Source organism: Magnolia sinica, chromosome 15, assembly GCF_029962835.1.
Source record: "Magnolia sinica isolate HGM2019 chromosome 15, MsV1, whole genome shotgun sequence".
Classification (NCBI taxonomy): domain Eukaryota; kingdom Viridiplantae; phylum Streptophyta; class Magnoliopsida; order Magnoliales; family Magnoliaceae; genus Magnolia; species Magnolia sinica.
In genome coordinates, this window is record NC_080587.1 from 19,311,616 (window position 1) to 19,332,018 (window position 20,403).

At 40.6% G+C, this 20,403-nt stretch overlaps 1 pseudogene; it reads right to left on the minus strand.

Moving 5' to 3' along the window:
- Positions 1–4,164: 4,164 nt before the first annotated feature.
- Positions 4,165–20,403, minus strand: part of LOC131226851 (5-methyltetrahydropteroyltriglutamate--homocysteine methyltransferase 1-like) — a 47,254-nt pseudogene continuing 31,015 nt past the window's right edge.

The following is a 20,403-nucleotide window of genomic DNA, read 5'->3' on the forward strand; positions in this document are numbered from 1 at the left end:
ATGAAGTGAAGGGAATTGACCGTGAAATGCATGGAAATGAACGTGAATCAAAATAGAATCGCTGGGATTGACCGTGAAATGCATGGAAATGACCGTGAAGTGAAGGGAATTGACCGTGAAATGCATGGAAATGACTGTGAATCAAAACGGAATCGTCGGGATTGACCGTGAAATGCATGAAAATGATCATGAAGTGAAGCGAATTGACCGTGAAATGCATGGAAATGACCGTGAATCAAAACAGAATTGTCGGGATTGACCGTGAAATGCATGAAAATGACCGTGAAGTAAATGAAATGAATGAAATTGACCGTGAACTGATTGAAATTGACCGCAAAGTGAATGAAATGGATTTTCGACCATCGACCTGATGGAATCTTGGAAAATAACTAGGTTAGTTGGCTAAAGTAGCTTCTCCTACCCCAAAATCATATAGGGTACATCAAGTAACTAATTTTGGTTTAGAAGATATTCTTGTTAAATGAATAAAGAAAGAAATGAAAAAAAAAAAAGAAAGAATTTTTTTTTTTTATATGCTTATATATACATATTTACATAAATATGTATTAGAGAAAATTGTAGGTAGAATAAAGGTCTCCACATAAAAAATAAAAAATAAATTGCCTAGAGGACTGCAGTTATGGCTACGGATATAATCCGTAGCTATAACATCGATACATATTGAATACACTTCGATCTATCGAAAATTGCAGGATTTTTTATGCAAAGTTGCTGAACAGTTCTGGACCTTTTTTGATTAATCTAAAGACCTTCGATATATCGAAGTACATATCGAAAGACCTTTGATACATAGCAAAGGGTATATTGAAAAAGCATGGGCTGCGCTTATGGCTACGGTTATAATCCGTAGCCATAGATTAAAGGCTCTTTCTTTTTTTTCCCTGTTGTAATTACCACCGCCTTTGTGGGTCCTTTTATGAGGTATGTGTTATATCCAAACCGTCCATCTATTTGGAGAACTCATACTAAGTCTTGAGAAGAAAAATAAGTCAGATTTAGCTATCAAGTGGAGCACACTGTAAAAGGCAGTGGAGGATTGAACGTCTACCATTGAAACCCTTTTAGGGGCCGCAGAAGTTTTGGATCATTACGAAATTTGTTTTTTCTCTTCATCCAGGTCTTTGTGACCTTATGATAGATTGGATGGAAAATAAATATTATGGTGTGCCCTACAAAAGTTTCAACGGTGAAAATCAATTTTCTGCTGCTCTTTGTGGTGTGGTCCAGTTGCTCTTTGGATATGATTTTATTTTTTTGGATAATGCTCCGAAATGATCTGGAAATATGGATGAACGTTGTGGATATAATAAATACATAACTGTGGAGCCCATGTAACGTTGATCTCTTTTGAACCGTTCGTATAACTCAGAGTTCGAGAATCGTCAGCGCTCGTCTTCGAGCAGCGGCCGATCCGCTTGAAGGAAAAAGCAGGGGCATTTTCGACCTTTGGGAAGGCGTCCGTACAGCTGGGGCTTATTCTTGCAAGGTAAAATGAAGTGGGCGTAGTCTCGTAAATGGGCCATAAATGGGTCGTACAATCGTAAATTTCTCTTACTGGTTCCCTCTCTAAGAAGTACGGTGCATGTGACACTGTACATGCGCCACCATGGTTTGGTGATCCGAACCATGGTTTCCGTACATGCGCGACCATGGTTCGTGCTCTGATATGATGAGGTGGATAGATGGCTGGGAATGACTTGGAAGTATTCAAGATCGGAAAATCCTAACCCTTCAATCACTGTCCCAGAGAAAGACAACTAAAAATAGATGGTATATTATAAATACAGAAGTTCATTCATCAAAAGGTTTACATATTCCAAGGTGGGGATATTTTTTAAGTGTCCACCGTCGAGAGTGAAACCCATCGTATAAGCAGTTTGGATCATCGAAAAATCTCACGACGTCTATGTAACGGGAATGGATTAGGTATTACCCTGCTAACGGAATGGTATTTAATTGTATTAGATGGGATTAACATTGTTACTGCACAATGATCGTATGTTTGGGAAAATACCATGGTATTACAACCGGACGCACATTAGAGACCGAGAGGTTTTGTAGCGAGACTCTTACGTGGGACCCCCCGTGATGTATGTGTTGTATCCGTACCGTCCACCCATTTATAGAGATCATTTTAAGGCATGAGACAGAATGAGTCAGATCCAAATCTAGAGTAGACCCCACCACAGAAAACAGTGTGAAGAGTAACACCCACTGTTGAAACCTTCCTAAGGTCCACTATGATGTTTGTCTGACATCTAACATGTTAATAAGTCAAGACAGACATGAAAGAAGGTTAAAACCAAATTTCAACTTGAGTGAAAACTTTTGTTGCGGTTATAAATTTTTAATGGTGGGTTACTTTCTCCATTGTTTTACGTGGTAGGGTCCACTCGAGCTTTGGATCTGGCTAATTCTTTGGCTCATGTCCTATATTGATGTCTCCAAATGGATAGACAGTCACACTGACATCATGGCAAGTCCCACAGAATTTAGTGACGGCAGTCTTGCTATTCAACCTGTAAGCAGCTAATCCGCGTCCATTGTAACCATCTTTGTAATAAAGGTTTTGCTACGGCTAAAAATTATATTAAACAAAATCTTGTTGTGGACCATGAAATTGTATGCTAAATTCACGAAGGTCGTTTTCTTGTACACATATACAACCCGAATGTCACATGTAAACGGTGTATTTAGATGGACAATATAGATCAATGACATAATGTTTGTGAGAAAACTAATGTATTCATCTGTTTAGCTGGATCATGTTAGGATATAGCCTAAAATATGAGGCAGATCCAAAACTTAAGTTAGGAAAAATGAGGGTAGTAAAATGTTTATGGTTGAAACTGCCATAGGGTCCTATGTGATGTTTATATGCCATCCATACAGCACATAAAGGTCATTCCTACTAGTGATCCAGACCATCGATCTTTACCATCTAATTGGGCATGTGGGGCAACAGTACACCTAGAGCTGGACAGAGTGCGATTGCACGAGGATCCAGACCATCGATCTTTACCATCTAATGGGGCATGCAGGCCCCCCACTGTACACAAGGCGCTGCATGAGTGAGAATGCACAGTGATCCAGGCCATCAATCTCAACCATCTTATTGTGCATGTGGGGCCTATTGTACACGTGGCACTGTAGTGTGCAAATGCACGGTGATCCAGACCTTTGATCTTTACCGGGCTGTGCCAAGCTCGGATGCACATTGATCCAAACCATCGACTTTTAGCATCTGATCAACGTGGCGCCCATGGCCCAAATCGTGGGCTACGATTGACAATCGTTAAGTGGACCCCCTCAAAATGAAATTAGTGGTTGGGCTTGTCGAATAAGTAGTTTAGATAATGGCCTATCTACAGTGGTCCTGCAGTTTGGACTGCCTTGAGTTAGCGTACGCCACGTATACAATGTCAGGCATCCCACATGGGCTACAGTACAGATCACATGCTCACGAGCCACGACATTGGAACCGCCGAAAAGGTGGGCTTGTGAATATCATTGGGTGAAAAAATGGGAATGGATTGCCAATGGTTATTCTGATATTCACCGCTTTAGCCCATCTAATGAGAGGATTGGCCTGATATTTGGACTCAAAAAGTCATCTTCAAAGGGGCGCAGATGTAGCTGGAGTTCAAGGGGGGATTTGTGGGACCCAGTGGAATGTATGTGTTTTATTGGGTTTGCAATGTGTTGCTTGGAAATCTCTCACTACTCTCATGGGTTGTTGTAGACATGAAAATCCACTTTACCTGGGTTTGTCCATCCAAATTTCTACGGACCTGATAGTTTTTATGGTTGGAAAGAAGTTTGGCTAGTCGGAAAGATAGGAAGGTGTCTATTTACTGGGAGACAACCGACACTCATCAAAGCAACATTGGCCACATACCATTCTACTTTATTTCCCCCTATTATAGGGCCGACTGGGGTCGTTGCTTGTTAAGATGAGTAGACTTTTGGCACATTCAGTTACTTTTACAATTTTATGCTTACCAAACTAACTTTTTATGTGAAAAAGGTTAAATTTAACTTATTTGGTGGGTACCCAAATGGGCCCTTTAGCAACTGTTCCAACCCTAGAGAGTCGCCTAGAGAGTCCCAACGCAATGCAATCAAACTGACAGTCCAGATTGCTTTCCAAAAAAAAAAAAACCATTGATAGATTGAGAATAATAGTAAATGGCAGTACAACTAATAACATTTCTTCAAATTCCATTACGTTGAGAGTAAAAGAGGCTGTCACAGACTACCAAACACTTTATATCGAAGGCAAGAAGTGTCTTTACTACTACAAACTCATCATAAAACAAACCAAATATTATTTGAGAAACGAAAGGGAGGCAGGCTTCTTTTTAAATGGAATTTGTCGACTTCGAGAGCAAAAAAATTGCCGAGGCAGGCCGCAGGCTCTTACTTGGCGCTAGCAAGCTGGGTATGGAGGAGCTTGGCTGCAGAAACCATGTTGGTCAATGCAGGATTCACCTCATGATCCTTGCGGGTCTTTGAGACTGCAATTGGGGTTGACCCATAGGATATACGTCTCAAGCACAGCAAGCATCTTGTTGATGCGGTCGGCAATCTCCTCCGTCGATACGTGGGGAGTGGATGTCGTACACACCTGGACCAATGCCAGCGCCATACTTGACCCCCTCGAGGAAGACGGAGAGGAGCTTCTTATCAGAGCGGGAGTTCTCAATGGTGATCATGTCAGCATCCATGTCGATGATGGAGTGGATGATGTCGTTGAAGTTGGAGTAGCACATGTGGGTGTGGATCTGTTGTGGGCAAGATAAATACAAGGGAGACTAGTAGGTGTGAGTGTCCATCAGTTCCACCACAGAATAAATCCAAAAGGTTAAACTGAATTTGGTCTCTAAATTTGGAATGTTAATCTGAATTGATATACACCATGGGTACGATTTAAGTGCCTAAGTATCAACCATGACACTATGCCGGAGTACTAAATGATGGGGTTTTCCTCCTCAGTTCAGAGGAGAGATAGTGCAGCCAGTTGAAAATTGGACGTGTTTCACCGCGCTGCTCGACCAGTCGAGGGAGTCACTCGACCGGTCGAGGGTCACTCGACTCAAAGTCCAACGAGCTCAGTTTTTTGGCCTCGACCAGTTGAGGCCCTGACTCGACTAGTCGAGGGTTACGCAGATTCAATCCGGATTTGGTGCGGACTGTGTAAATTTGAGGCAGTTTTCGCAGAGGTGCGAAAAAGAGTTTTTTAAACTATAAATAGAGGTCCCTAGGGATTTTGTAGGGATTTAGAAGGCTTTCTAAAGCTATTGTCCTAAGAGTTTTCACAACCAAGGTGAGAGAGAGAGAGAGAGAGCTTGTGGAAGGGAGAATTCTCAATCGACGTCTCAGTGCTTTAATGTCCTCGTGATCAGCGAAATCTCTTCGTTTTTCATTGTTCTTTTATCGTTTATCCACTCCTACGTGAGTGAAGAAGGTTTGATTCTAGCGAGGTGTGCTTGTGATCGGTTATAGTGTTTTACTTTGTAGTGAATTGTTACTCTGGACTAGGTCCTGTGGTTTTTACCTCTTCGAGGGTTTTCCACATAAAAATCTCTTGTGTCATGTGGTTTATGCTTTGATTTATTTTGTTGCTTTATTATCCCATAATTCTGGTGTTTTGGGAAGCGAGATCCTAATGTTTTTGTGCAACGCTCCCAACACTAAATAACTCCCTTACTAGCTTTAGAGATTTATTCTCTCTCTCTCTCTCTCTCTCTCTCTCTCTCAAGGGTTAGCTTGTTCCGGAAAAGATTAGTAGCAAAGAGAAAACCAAGATGTGTGAAAAGCAAAAGAACCTGTAGGATCTATTTGATTTTTATAATCCTATCCTATTACGATCTTTTAAAACAGATGGACGAAGTAGATTTGTCACAGATATCTTTGTGGACCCCACAGAGCCCCAGGTACAGAGATATTTGTGATCCCGGTGCCTCTAATGCGTGCAATCATTAACATTTCCTTTTATACATAGGGCCCATCTGATGGGAGATCAGCTTTATTCTTGGGCCTCTGAATGTAGAAAGTGGGACCCAACTGATGAGAGGCTTGGACCTCTCTCACACCTGTGGTCGTTTGACAGCATGGATTTAAAATCTTATGTAGTTGGTAAATTTTGAAACTGGTAAAATCATATCTATGCTAGAAAATGTAAATGATTTTGTGGTGTGCCACACACCACTGACCTCCGTGGTGTGTCCACGTCACCAAGTTCTGTGGGCTTCACCATGATGTATGTGTTATATCTACAGCGTCCATCCATTTTATGAGATCATTTTAGGGAATTCCCCAAGAAGTGAGGCATTTAAGAAGCTTAAGTAGACCACACGATAGAAAGTAGTGGGAATTGAATGTGAACCATTGGGAAATTTTCAGCAGCAACAAAAGTTTTGGACCAATTTTATATTTGTTTTTCTCTTTCATCCATATCTGTGTGACCTCATCAAAAGGTTGGATGACAAATAAACATCATGGTGGGCCTTGGGAAGGTTTAAACGGTGGGAATCATTGTCCCCACTATTTACTGTGATGTGGTCCACTTGAGCTTTGGATCTATCTAATTTTTTTAGATCACAGCCTGAAATGATCAAGTAAAATGAATGGACGGTATGAATATAATACATATACAATGGTGGAGACCGCAGAATTTGGTGATGTCAACACACCACAGAGAGTCAACATAATGAGTGGGGGAATTCCATGATGTGGCCCACCAAACCTGCAGACAAGATTGTGTCCACTTGCCCAATTTAGAAAGCTTAAGAATTGCATATCCCTAAGTCCTCTCAAAGTATTTGGCACCAGATTTGCTTGAATACATCCTAACTTATTACAATGAGATGTGTGGGGACACTAGAGTTGCGGGGCTTGGATTTCTTTCACAAGTTAAGATTTCTTTCTTGGATTTCTTTCACAAGTTAAGATTTCTTTTTTACAGCAGCAAATTCATGAGTTCACTTTATCAAATTGGAAAAAAATGGCCAGTCATATTGTGTTTTTTTTTTTTTTTAATAATCGCACGCACTCACACCACACAGTGGAATTTCACCATGGTGCTCGAACCCATGACCTAGTGTTGAAATGAGTAAGGACACCAACCAATTGTATTGTGTTGAATTGCAATTCAATATGATTCAACCAATCCCAAGCACCAGAGGGCCTGTGCCAGGGACCGAGCCGAGCCAAATTAATAATACACCCTAATGGGGTTGATGGGCCTCTAGGGCCAAACCCAATCCCAAGTCCATCACCAGGCATGATAATCAAGACCAAGCCTGTATATGGTTGGACCAGGCCCAAAAGCCCAGACGGGCTGGTCTGACCCGTTTATGACACTTTTGGGTCTCAATTAGAGAAATCAGCTGAGGTTTGGGTGACCTCCCACCCCTATTAAAGGTTTTTGTAGCTAGGCCCAGACCAGGGGCTGGACCCATAGTTACATCCAACTGCTGCGGGTTTTCCAGTGTATGGTCTTTTCATCCACCTGTGAGGTTTTGCCGAGTGTCCAGTGATTAAGTCTAAGTTCAATGTTCAAATTAACAAGCGAAAATGGGAGCAGCCAGTGATTGACTCTAAGTTCAATTTTCAAGTTAACAGGAAGAATATCAAATATCCTCCAAAAGACAGAATCATGAGGGTAGTTGTACTAAAACACTTGGGCACTCGAATTCTCCCCCATCCAAATGACTCTGAATGTTCTAATACCACTACCCTTATTTTTGAAAATCTCAATTAATTGAAAGCATTTTTCATATCTCATCTTCATGGTATTAATCTTAATTTGTGTTCTTTACTTCATTACTTTCAAAGACCATTATGTGGAGATGGGGGTGAAGGTTGTTGCGCCTGCTGCGGTTTCCTGCAGAAGTTGCTGTTGGAACGTTTTTTTAGTTCTGCTGAGCTTTATTACTCTGTTTCAATGGTGCTTGGGTTTGCTACGAGGGTATTCCTCTTGCCCAGTCTCAGCCTTTTTTTTTTTTTTTTTTTTGAATTTAATTAAGTCAGGCTGTTTGGGAATCCCTTGCCAACAACGTTAAAATAGGTTGCACTACCTGGCCTAGCCAAGGTGGCCCAGCCTTTTAGGACCAGGACGTGGTTGGGCCAAGCTTGTAAACTAGGCCCGTGTAGGCCGTTGCACTAGCCAGGCTCATCAAGAACAGGCCAGGCCTTACCCAAGCCTTGTTGGGTCAAGGACAGGCAAGGCATTTTTGCCCCCATTCAGGCCAATGCCAGGTCGAAGGCATTGGGAGCTAGGGCCGGCTAAGGCTGATCCAAACCCACCTGGCCCTAGCTTGACCCATTGTCACCTCTACTTGCCAAAGTGTGTGTGTGTGTGTGTGTGTGTGTGTGTGTGTGTGTGTGTGTCAAAACACAGACTCAGCCCATTTGGCTATTGGATTCAATCCCAGCCCATGGCATAGTGCTGCCAGAATGAACTGTGTAGGCCTAGTTCGGCCCATCCCACTTTCCTGCTATTTGTGGGACCCTTCTGAAGCTTTTCTCTTTCATCTTGAGAAAACAACCATGGATTCTTCAACCAGACAAACCGGTCTCAAGCTAGAGTTAGAAAGAGGAGAAGGCAATGGCAGAAGTGTAATTTTCATATGGAACATGCAAAATATTTTCTTAGCAGGTACGAACAATTATTTGAACCATACTTAGAAAATATTGGCTCAATAAAATATTGATATGGACTACTGATGGGAACAATGTAAAATTGCTCCCAAAACCACTAAGTTCACATGTTGCAGTTCGCTTGAGGATTTTAGCAGGCTGATTTTTGTATCTTCTCTTTATACTGGTGAGTTAAACCTGATTAATAGGGTTGATGAAAGATACACCACATGGTAGCCCACACAAACCTATGGTCAATATCCCCATCGCACTATTCCATATGGTCTAGTCCATCTGAGTTGTGGATCTAGCTGATATTTTTCCTCAAGACCTGACATTGAGTATTCCACTTGGTGGCTACCACTGTATAGATGTCGTTCTGTTCGTTAGAAGGGCCACACATAAGCTATGAACCGTTGGTGACCTTTCTTAAACCGCACCACATATTGTCAGCCTCAAAGTAGGGTGGCATCTTAGGCTCCACTCATATGTCCCATTCACTTTCTAATTGGGGCATTTGGACCAGTTAAATGATCCACTACTAAATTTCTGCACCATAGATGCTCATGAAAATGAAGTTTGGGTTGGTAGAGAAGGTTTCTCCCAATTCAATTCAAATGAGATGGAAGAAAACAACAATGCAAATGCAGTTGTAGTGGGTGGGGCCATTAATCTGATCTAGAAGAGCTGACGCTAATCCTAGTTGCAACACCCGAGCAGAGGCTCAAGCATTGGCCCAAGGGCTATCCTTTTGTGTTGGCCATGGTTTCTCCAAAATTATTGTGGAAAGCGATTCCAATATTGTCGTAGACATGGTTGACAAGGGATACTCTAACACATGGAGGATGTGGTACTAGAGTGCTCAAATAGAATTTCTCAAGCATAGAGCTCAGGTTTGAGTGAAGTACACGCCACGGGAGGCAAATGTCAGGTTTGAGTGAAGTACACGCCACGGGAGGCAAATGACACTGCAAACGGTTTGGCCAGATTAGGCAGCGGATCCCAGGTGGTTAGGCTATTCTGCGATGTGTTGAGCTTCCTTAGGTCATTTTAGGGACCCTCTTCCTTGACAGGATGGGTCTGGGGAGCGTTCATAAGGGATGATGGCCTTCCACTCTATTTCTTTCTTTTGTTTTGCTTTGGGGTATATGATAGGCTGGCTCTAGTATTTTTGAGGCTAGGGGCTGCTTGAATGTAATCTGTGATGTATAGATTTGAATAAAATCTTCCTTTAAAAAAATGCTCAACAAGCGCATTCTCATCATCACATCCTATTGAACAGTGCTATGTGGTCCTGTGAACAGATTTTGTTGTCCTCCCCTCTTACCAGAGGATTTGATGGTGCTCTCTCACCTCCCTTTACTTGCAATAGATTGGGGAGAAACCTCGTGATTTAGAGAATCGGCACCAAACTCTTCATCGTCGAAGACTGTCATTATGATCGTGATCACAACAAGGCAAGATCCTAACCATCTATGTTTAGATCATTGTTAGAAATCTGACCTTCTTGCACGTGTTCCTGAGAGTTGGATCATTAAAAATACTGAGTTTCTGCTGCGTTTATACCCAAAGAATCCAACACAGGCTCACCCCACCAACGAAATTACATGCCCCAAAAATCAAGCCAATCCAACCATCAAGTGGGCCACTATGCGAATTTGGAGGCTTATGTTGTGGCCCACGTAAGGATTAGACTAGTCTTGTGGAATCATATTGTCACTTTCAAGATGCCTTGATGGTGAAATGGTAGACACATGAGACTCAAAATATCATGCTAAAGAGTGTGGAGGTTCAAGTCCTCTTATTTTAACCATTTGTAAGATAAGCTTATCTTATAAACATTTATAGTGGATCCAACCTCTTAAAACTATATTCCCCTTCTCAAAAATTAGGCTAATCAGATCACTAGGTGTGGCACACCTATATACTATGTCAGACGCCATATGTCCATTGATCACCAGGATGTGGTCCACCTGGTGGGATGTACTATGTTGGTGAGATACAACACCATAAATTGTGGTACCTTGCCTATAGGTGATAGGTTATCGGGATGATTTCTTAAATTGTTATATGATGGATGATGATTTCTGGCAAAGTTATTTTATAATCCTTGGCCTTTCAAGATTAGAGGCATGTTTAAGGACCAAAGTGGTTAGTGGGGGAGGGACCCTCAAAGAGAGCGGAATTCTTGACTATTAGAACCGGTGTGGAGATTTTTGTGAGCTGGTCGTGTATGGAGACTAAAATGCAATTACTTGGGCCTTTGGGAAGGAACAATCTGTGAATCAGTCGATTCTTATCTCATTTGAAAGCTTGTGTCAAGTTATCTTTCTAATGAGCTAAAAATTGTCTAAATCCAACCTCTGATAGTTATGAGGGTTTGAAGCAGGAAAAATTCAAGACCGACAACTATGATTCTACTTTTGGATGCCCAAATAGTCTCGAAAAACAACGATTCGAGTCAGGATAGGAAGAGCAGTAAATTACGTTTCAAATGACCCTAAAATTGACCCAATCCGGCATCAAACGAGGGAGTTATGAGCCTCTTCGTTGGATCACGCAATTTCGAAAGATTAACGATCGAGATTGAAAAATGATGTTGAAGATTTCACGTGCTTTTGTGATATCGAATAGTCTCCGAATCGAGTTGTTCTTGTCCCATTTGAAAGCTTGTCAAGTTACCTTTCCAATGAGCTAAAAATCGTGTAAATCCAACCTCTGAAGAGAGAGTTATGAGGGTTTCTGTCAAACCAGGAAAAGTAGGAAAAATTCAAGACCAACGACTGTGATCCCACTTTTGGATGCCCAAATGGTCTCGGAATATGACGATTCTAGTCAGGATTGAAAGAGCACGAAAGTACCTTTAAAATGACCCTAAACTCGACCCAATCTGACATCAAATGAGGGAGTTATGAGCATCTTCGTTAGATCACGTGATTTCGAAATATTAACGATCGAGATTGAAAAATGACGATCGAAGACTTCCAACATACTTTTGGGATATCAAACGGTCTCCGAATCAAGCTATTCTTGCCCTATTTGAAAGCTTGTCAAGTTCCCTTTCCAATGAGCTAAATGCATTCCTCTTTCAAAGCAGGGCTCTATTTTGAACGAGTTAAGGTTGTGATCTTGCTTCTTGAAAATCCCATGTGTAGGTTCCATGCAGTTGGTTTAATTGTATTGCTGACTCTATGAATACCTGAAAATTTTATTCAATTGTCTGTTTGGATTCTTGTTGAGTAAAAGAAAGGTCACTTCCATGTAACTAAATTTCATATATTTGTGATAGATTTTTTTATTTTTTTAATTTTTGGCAAGAAATGCATTTTTCCATAGCAGGAATTTTCTTCGAAAACGGGCCATTTATTTTCTCATCACCCCCTTTAGAAACAATGATCCCCACACTCATAGGCAAGAGAATTTTCAATGTGCCAATATGTTAGGTGTGTGACTTTTCCATTGTCCATCTCTAAGTGCTCCACATGGGTGACACTTGCCAATGTTCCAAATGTAAAAATGTGTCACAAGCCACATGTGCCATTGTCCATCTTCAAGTGCCCGGCATGTACCATGTGACAATGTCTTATATGTGAGACCATCCATCTTCAAACACCCTATATGTGCCAATGTGCCACATGTGCCAGCATCCATTTTCAAGCACACCACATGTGCCACTATCCATCTTCAAGTGCTCCACATGTGCTACATGTGCATCAGTCCATCTTCAAGTCTTCCAAATGTATCACTCTCATAGAAATGTTTTCTTTCCCACACAACAGATTTGAAAATGAGCCCCAACTTTCATGGAAATTGTTATTTAAAAAACCAATAACAGGAACTTTTCTTTTCATTTCCTTTTCCTTGGAAGGAAATTTTCCTTTTATTTCCACCCTTTGAATCCAAACAGCTCCTAAGAGAACTGTGGAGGCAGTTGTGAATTTTAAGCTGTGGGGTACTATTATTGTAAAGGATGTGGAATATGTTTTTCTATTGGACAGTTAAACCACCTGTAAAGGTCCATTAGAAGTAGCTCACTTTGTTATCTGTCTTGCACAAATTAGTGGGCTCCAATTACAACAAACACTACCAGAGGAAGAAGCAGAGGTTGCATTTATTTCAGAATGCATATTAAGCAGCTCCCTAAGTCTGTAACATTATTAACTGTTATGCTTCTTACAAGTAGTCAAATGGGTTGGTTTTATGTGCAATTCTTATATGTTCAAGGAATCCATCTGGATATGATAAATACATCATTGTGGGGGCATGTAACTTTGATCTCCTTTGAACCGTTCGTATGACTTGGAGCTCGAGGAGTGTCAGCGCTCGTCTTCCCACGATAGGTACCCACACCAGCCAATCCGCTTCCAGCTCGGGTTGAGTCATCTGGCCCAACCCATTGATAAGCTGTAATAGTCAACATGTTTTGTTTTTTGAATCCGGCACTGTATTTAATACAGCAAGCAGGAGTGAACACAATTACAGTAGGCCCCACAGTTAGGATGCAGTGACCAACCTCGATGGATCCGAGGATTCACTCAAACCGTGCGCCACCAACTGTGGCTTCACATGACACGGTTTTGCATTTCAGTATTTTTCAAAAAGCTACGTCATTAATTTAAGTATCATTCCACTGCCTTCAGTTATCTTTCTTAAAGGCGGCCTTGTCGGTTAGCGGCTTGAGTTGGCCCACTGTCATTTTTATGTGAAATCCACCCCAACCAGCATAAGAGCCACCTCTTTTAAGGGTAGATGTCAAAAATCGGCCTCATCTGTAGTTCGGGTAGACCACATGATCAAAAATAGTGTATTGCCCTCGAACCTGCCTCTTGGTGTGGATGGGCCTGAATTTTTGGCCCGGGCCTAAATTATGGCTTCGCATCTAATGGATGGAGTGAATTTCATATATTAATCATGGGACGGGTGACTCATGGTATCGAACCGGGTCAGGTCTGACCGATTCCGAGTTGACTTAGATGAGTTGTGTCAGGCTCATCTGAGTCTTAAAACCATGGAGGCAATGGTTCGGATTTGGGTCAGGTTGGGGACAGCTTGGGCCTCCCCTTTTAATTTAATTTTATTAAATGGGGTCAGAATTCTATCCCAATCTTGACTTGTTGGTTGTGACCCATTACCTAGTGTACCAATCCATTTAATTGTAATCCAATTGGGCTCGACCCACCAGATCCATCCTGCACAAACACACTCAGGTTTAGTACAGGGTGTAACTTGAGTAGGTTGGGTCAGGTTGAAGGTCAACCCAAGCCCAACCCGACCTCATGGGACCCAACCTGCAACTGAACCTGACTCAGCGGTGTCCAACGGGAACCCAACCTAACCTAACCCGAACGTGCTCAATCCATCCCAACCTGAATGCGAATCAGGTTAGTGTTTTCCAATCTGAATCCAACCTGAGGATCTTGACAACCCAACCCAAAATTAGTTTGTTTGGATCAATTGGTTTTGTGTAGTTGCAACCCGAGGTTTTAGAATGGAATATAGTGGTATATGGGCATCTAGCCCAGCTCATTGATAAGCTATATAGCCAGTTTAGGCCAGGTTAGGTGCGGTGAAAACTATGAGCTTAAAACTCACATAAGCTAGTGACAATCTAGTTCTTATCTATTTCTCATGAGATTTTCAAATTTTGATGTTTTTCTTATGATCTTGTTAAGAAAATATCACTATATATATAAAGCTATTTTCTTAATTAATGAACAATTTTAAAATTTTAAATGTGCTATGTAATGAATTAATTTTAAATTTAAATAATTGTCCTGTGAAAATTACAATGATTGTGTGTTAGAAATGCAGAAATGCAAAAATAAAATTGACCCAATTTATTGTTCAGCTGATTGGACACAACTCAACACAATACCTAATAATATAAGGGAATTCTACAAAATACTAAACTCATTATTACAGTATATATGACTCGCAACCTTCTTCTTTTTTTTTTTTTTTTTAAAGGTTATCAATAAATTATCCCATTAATTTAAGTAATTATCATTGGAGTACTTTCCTTTAAATTTCTTAATGGAAGTGGGGTCAAGCTGAGTGAGCAACAGGTTGATAGCTTGAGTAAGGCACTGTGATATTTATTTGAAATCCACCTTACCTGATCCATCACCCCATGTTAGGCCGAGGGCCAAAAAAAAGCTCCATTCATAATTTAAGTGGACCACATGATTGGAAAAAAGCTCCATTCATCACCCCATGTACAGGGCTAGTTCACCCTCCAAGCTATTTTCCCTTGGTGTGACCCACTTGAAATACTGATGGGCCTGATTTTGGCCCCAAGACTAAATTTAGTGTGACATCTAATGTTTGGAATGGATTTAATATAATCATCATAGTAGACCCTCTAAATCAAGATTGAACGTCTCTCTTCCTACTGTTTCCTTTGGTGTGGCCCACCTGAATCACATGGCACCTTGATTTTTGGCCCTAGTACAACTGTGGGATTGCACATCTAATATTTGGAGTGTGTCTCACATACGCATCACAGTGGGTGAGACCCTTAAAAAATCAAGGGCAAGCTTCCTGTAAAATTTCTTTTTAGCAGAAATTTGGAAACAGGTGGGAGAAGCACAACACCATTGATTTTCTAAGGGGCTCACATTGATGTTTATTTAAAAATCCACTCTAACCATTAGATTCAAGGTACAAAAGATTACGTTTTAACTTTTGAGAAGACAGTAGCCAATTTAGTCGGGTATATGGATTTAGATTACGTAGGCAGTATGAATTCTAGAAAGTTGACTTCAGGTTACTTATTTGTGCTAGCGGGTGGAGCAATCAGTTGGATGTCGAAGTTTCAGTACATGGTAGCTCTTTCCACGACTGAAACGGAGTATATAGCAGTGACAGAGGCATTCAAGTAAGGTGTTTGGTTGAGAGACATGATAAATTAGTTAAGACTTCAGCAGGATACCATACTAGTTAATTGTGACAGTGAGAGTGCTAACAATTTGACTAAATACTCAGTTTATTATTCACATACTAAGCACATTGACGTTCGTCACCATTTTATCCGATAAGTGTTTAAGAAATGAGGTGTGACTCTGGAGAAAATTCACACTATCATGAATCCGATAGACATGCTCACCAAGGTGGTTCCTGTAGAGAAGTTCTAGTTTTGTGCGACTTCTCCGGGCTTGGCAAAGGCATAAAAGAGGATGGAGTGTGCACGAAAGCGATGTTAGAATTATGATGCAAGACAAAGGTGAAAGAAGATGACAATAAGCTACACGTTTGATGATTGAAGACATAGTGGAGATTGTCATTTTTTGTTATCTTAAATCTATTTAGAAACAAGGTCTGTTGATGCCATCGACAGACCATTCGATGCCATCGGGCATTGTTTGATGCCATCGAACAAGTGCTCGATTCCATCGAGAATTTTCAGATTTTCTTCAATTAGTTGCTGGAAATATTGGGCATCATTTCGATGCCATAGAAGAGGTTTCAATGACATCAAAGATCAAGTTTGATGCCATCGAGAAAATTCGATTTTCCATGTATTCTCTGGACATTTTTGGTGTTATTTCGATGACATCGAAGTGGGTTCGATGCCATTGAAGGTTAAGTTTGATGACATCAAAGACCCATCGAATGTGCCATCGAATGTATGCGCAAATTTGTTCAAATCGGGTATTCTCTAAGAGCTTTCTAATTCGTTCCTAGGGTTTTCAAGGGCTTGTAAGAGAGGATTCGAGGCTTGTTCAAATCGGATATTCTCTCTATCTCTTGTAATTTTTACTTTCAAAGTAATATCTGTCACTTCGTGCAGTGGTTTTTTCCCGTAAGGGTTTTTACACATTAAATTCAGAGTCTTTGTGATTGGGCTTGGTTGTGCGATTGGAATAGTTTGTTTAGTTCATCTCTATATGCTTCCGTGGTCCCTCAACAAAAAGTTGCTTAGGCAAATCCGATATGGGACTAAACTCACAATACAAAAGCAACACATTTTAAATTTTGGAAGGAAACCGAAATATTTGAAATTCTCTTTTATTTTTTTATATTTAAAAAAAAAAAAAAAAAACTACAACATATGATCTTAACCACAAAAAAGAAACTAAGTTGCATTTGGCTCAAGCCAGAAGAAAAATAAATTATGAATTTGGGATTTCCACTTGCAATAGAATTTTTAAAAATCATGGAAAAAATACTCATGTGGTATCAAAGAGCTCTTTCTTCCCAATACAACAAAAACGAGCCCAAGTTCACAAATATTTTGTTTTTGTGTGTGTGAAATACTTCAAAGAATAGAAATTCCAAAATCGCAAATTATTTTGTCTGCTCCTAAAATGGCCTTGAGCCGAAAGCAACATAAGAGCTATACACTTAGACACTGACATGTTAATCTATATGCCCCATGTGTAAAAAATTTACTTCATTTAAGCGAACACAAACATGTTTTGGAAGCACACCATTTGAAGAAAGTGACTTATCCTTATTACTAGGGTTTAAAGATCACAAACATGGAAATTGAGAAAAGAATAAGTGGATCATACATTTATGTTTTGAATCTTCACAGTTTTTATCATTTCTTTCAACTCCTTGTTTGCAGATCTCAAAGCTAACATCTTAAAAGCCAATGCAGCAGTTAGTTCAATACAGGGTCCTGCCAAAATATCATTAAAATATGGACATAATTTCACAGAGAGTAATGAGCTGTTATCAATCAGCATTTAGAGATGGTTGGCAAGAAACTAGCAGCATTTTTACAATCTGAACTTTGGTAAGCCAGTTTTAGAATGAATCTAGATCCCACAAGCGGGGCAATCTTGTTTGTTTGTTACAATCTAATTGGGCAGCATCATCACACTACATTTAATGCAGCATTGCTGACAACGTCAGTAAATGATGTAGACCAATAAGGATGATGCAGGAAAATAGGATTTTAATCCAGATTCTTTTAGAATTACATGTCAAGACTCCCATCAACTATTTATAGATGGCGGTGATGCTCTCAGAAAATATTGGTGCTGCCAGCTTGGTGATACCAAGAACTTCCTTGTCTGCCCCATTCATCACCAGCTTTGCCATGCTCTAGCCCAATAACAAGGTTCAAATTTCAAGTTGGGGCCTACCCTTTGGACCAACTTTAGGGAAATGAAGGCCCAAGTCCTGCCCCTGTAGGGTCAGGCCAACAGCCTGACACATTGCCACCCCTATGCAGTGTTCAAATTTCAGTAAGCTAGCTAGCCTGTGTTGGAATCTCTCACTAATAACACTGAAATTCGTCAGGCTGCCCGCCTGACCCAGGTGGCCCAACCTTGTAGGGCCAGGGCTAACTTGGGCCATCAAAGTTGGCTGGGTAGGGTCAAGCTTGAAAACTAGGCCTGATGTAGATTACGCATGGGCGAACGATACCCCAGCTGGGCCCATTTGCTCAGCCTCATCATCAAGTGGGCCATAGTTCTACAGAAGAACTAGTTTAAAATGATTTATAATCAGTCTACATATGATGTAAATATGTAGTTTAAAGGTGCTCTTGTATTTTGGGTCATGTTTCAAAGATCAAGATCCTTTAGATCGTGGTACTCGTTGCAACAAAAATAAAAATGAAAAAAAAAAGTAGATTGAAGTTTTACAAAATGTTAATCCTCTTGCCCTTTTTTGGTGTAGGGCCTGCCCTAACCTTGTTGAGCTAAGGTTCACGCGAGGCCTTTTTGGACCGATCAGGGATATGTCTGGGCCAGGGCATAGTGAACTAAGGTCAGGTTAGGGCTGATCCAAGCCGAACTGGCACTAGCGTGGCCAATGTCCATATCAGAACCCAGACCCGGCCCCGTTTGACTATATCGGGTTCAATTCCAGCGAACTAACGCTCCGCTCATCCAAATTCGAGATTTGGCCCGAAATGGGCCCAGCCCACTGTTACCCCTGGAAAACCTTAATTCACTCCTTCAGCAAAGAGCCATGGATTCTACTAAACACCAGTCCCAGGATGGAGATAAGAAGGAGAAGGCAAGGGCAAAAGCGTAATTTTCATCAAAGGCACCTGGTTCGATTCCCACTTCAATCTTTCCATTACAGACGGATTCAATGCTTGAACTGGCTATGGTAATTATAAAAGGAAAAAAAAGAAAATAAATTTTTAGTTCTATTTCATTCTCTCTTTCTCTTCCGTTTTGAGATTTTCAAACGAATTTCTTGATTTCAAAATGATAAGATAATTACACCCCATTTTTTTGATAGACACGCCATGCCTATCTACTTTTGGGAAGTGGAGCGGGTGGTGATCCCAAAACCACCCAAGTAGGGTAGTACCAAGGATCTACCATTCTAATACTAGGAAGTACAGGAATGGGTGTGGAAAATATATTTGAGATTTTCAATGCAGAATTCTAGATTTTTTTAATGTTAAATACACCTCAAGTTTTTGATAGACACACTCTGTTTTCCTACTTTTGGTAATAGAGTAGTAGGTTGTAGAAGAGTGGGTCAATTTATCAAACATATAGGCTGTGGATATCAGCTCCATTTTTATTATTATTTATTAATCAATTTTCTTTTTCTTTTTTAATTGGGGGGCAGCGTCAGAATCAGAGGCCTCCAAGAGGGCAGATCAGTGGGACCAGCCGGTTACAGAATACATTGAGGCTGCTGAAGGATATCTCGGGTATCAACAGCCAGGTTCGGTGTACCGATTCACAGATGCTGGGAATGGTGACAAAAGAGTCAGCAATCCTTGCTCTTTTCTTTGTATCTGTTTCATTTCAATGAGATATGTCTTTGGATGGCAGAATGGATGTCTTGTTCAAAAACCCAAAAACTTTACTTGACTTGATTTCTAATAATTATAAAATTAAAAAAATATTAACATTGGTAGTAAATATGTAAAATACTTACATTTAGTATATAAGTAATATGAAATAGAGAAACAAACAGCTAGACACTGAATAGGATGCTGGTTGAGGGTGCTCCTTTTTGTGCTAGAGGTCAAGTGGCTGATTCACACAGCCCTTCCATGTATATTTTTTAATAAAACCTTTAACAAGGTAAGTGACTCAGTTTGAGTCACCGCCAGTCGCATTGAGTCATCTGAGTCAGTGGATTGACTTGATGAGTCTCTTTGAGTTGGAAACAAACCACTTCTAGAACTGAGATCTTGTTGACTCTGCTCGATATCTTGCAAATTCAGGTTGGCTCAGCTGGGTTTCGACTCAAGTTAGCTAGTGTTTGAACTATGCTTGAAAACATGGACGCTATTTATCAATTGGGTTTGTTTAATGGGAAAAATGATGATACTCTAGTATGAATGTGATGGTTCTTATACATGTATAACTCTACATCAAACTGTCGAAATTCTAAACCAAAAACTATACCGAACTGATGTCCTAAGTGGCTGGCTGGTGGACAGTTATGCACGGTTAAAATGAAAAAAGTAGTTAATTTGGCATGTGGGCCTTGATCAACATCAAATACATGCATGTTATTTGTCGTTTGTTAGGTGGGGCTGGAACTCGTGTGCAATGTTTGCACTTGTCATGGACATTTGAGAAGGAAGGAGTAAAGTTAGAATGGCGATGAAGATGCCAGGCTTCATCTGATAGGAAGCAAACTACAACTGGAATGCTAGATTTTCTTATGGATGCAAATTACGATCGAGTGTAAGGCCTTTCGCCCTTGATTGCTGTCCATCAGTTTTATTTAGTTTTTGAGTTCAATTTCCCTCTCTGTGCTTTACCCGATGCATGTGGTTTGTGGGTGATTGCATTTATCCATAGGGAT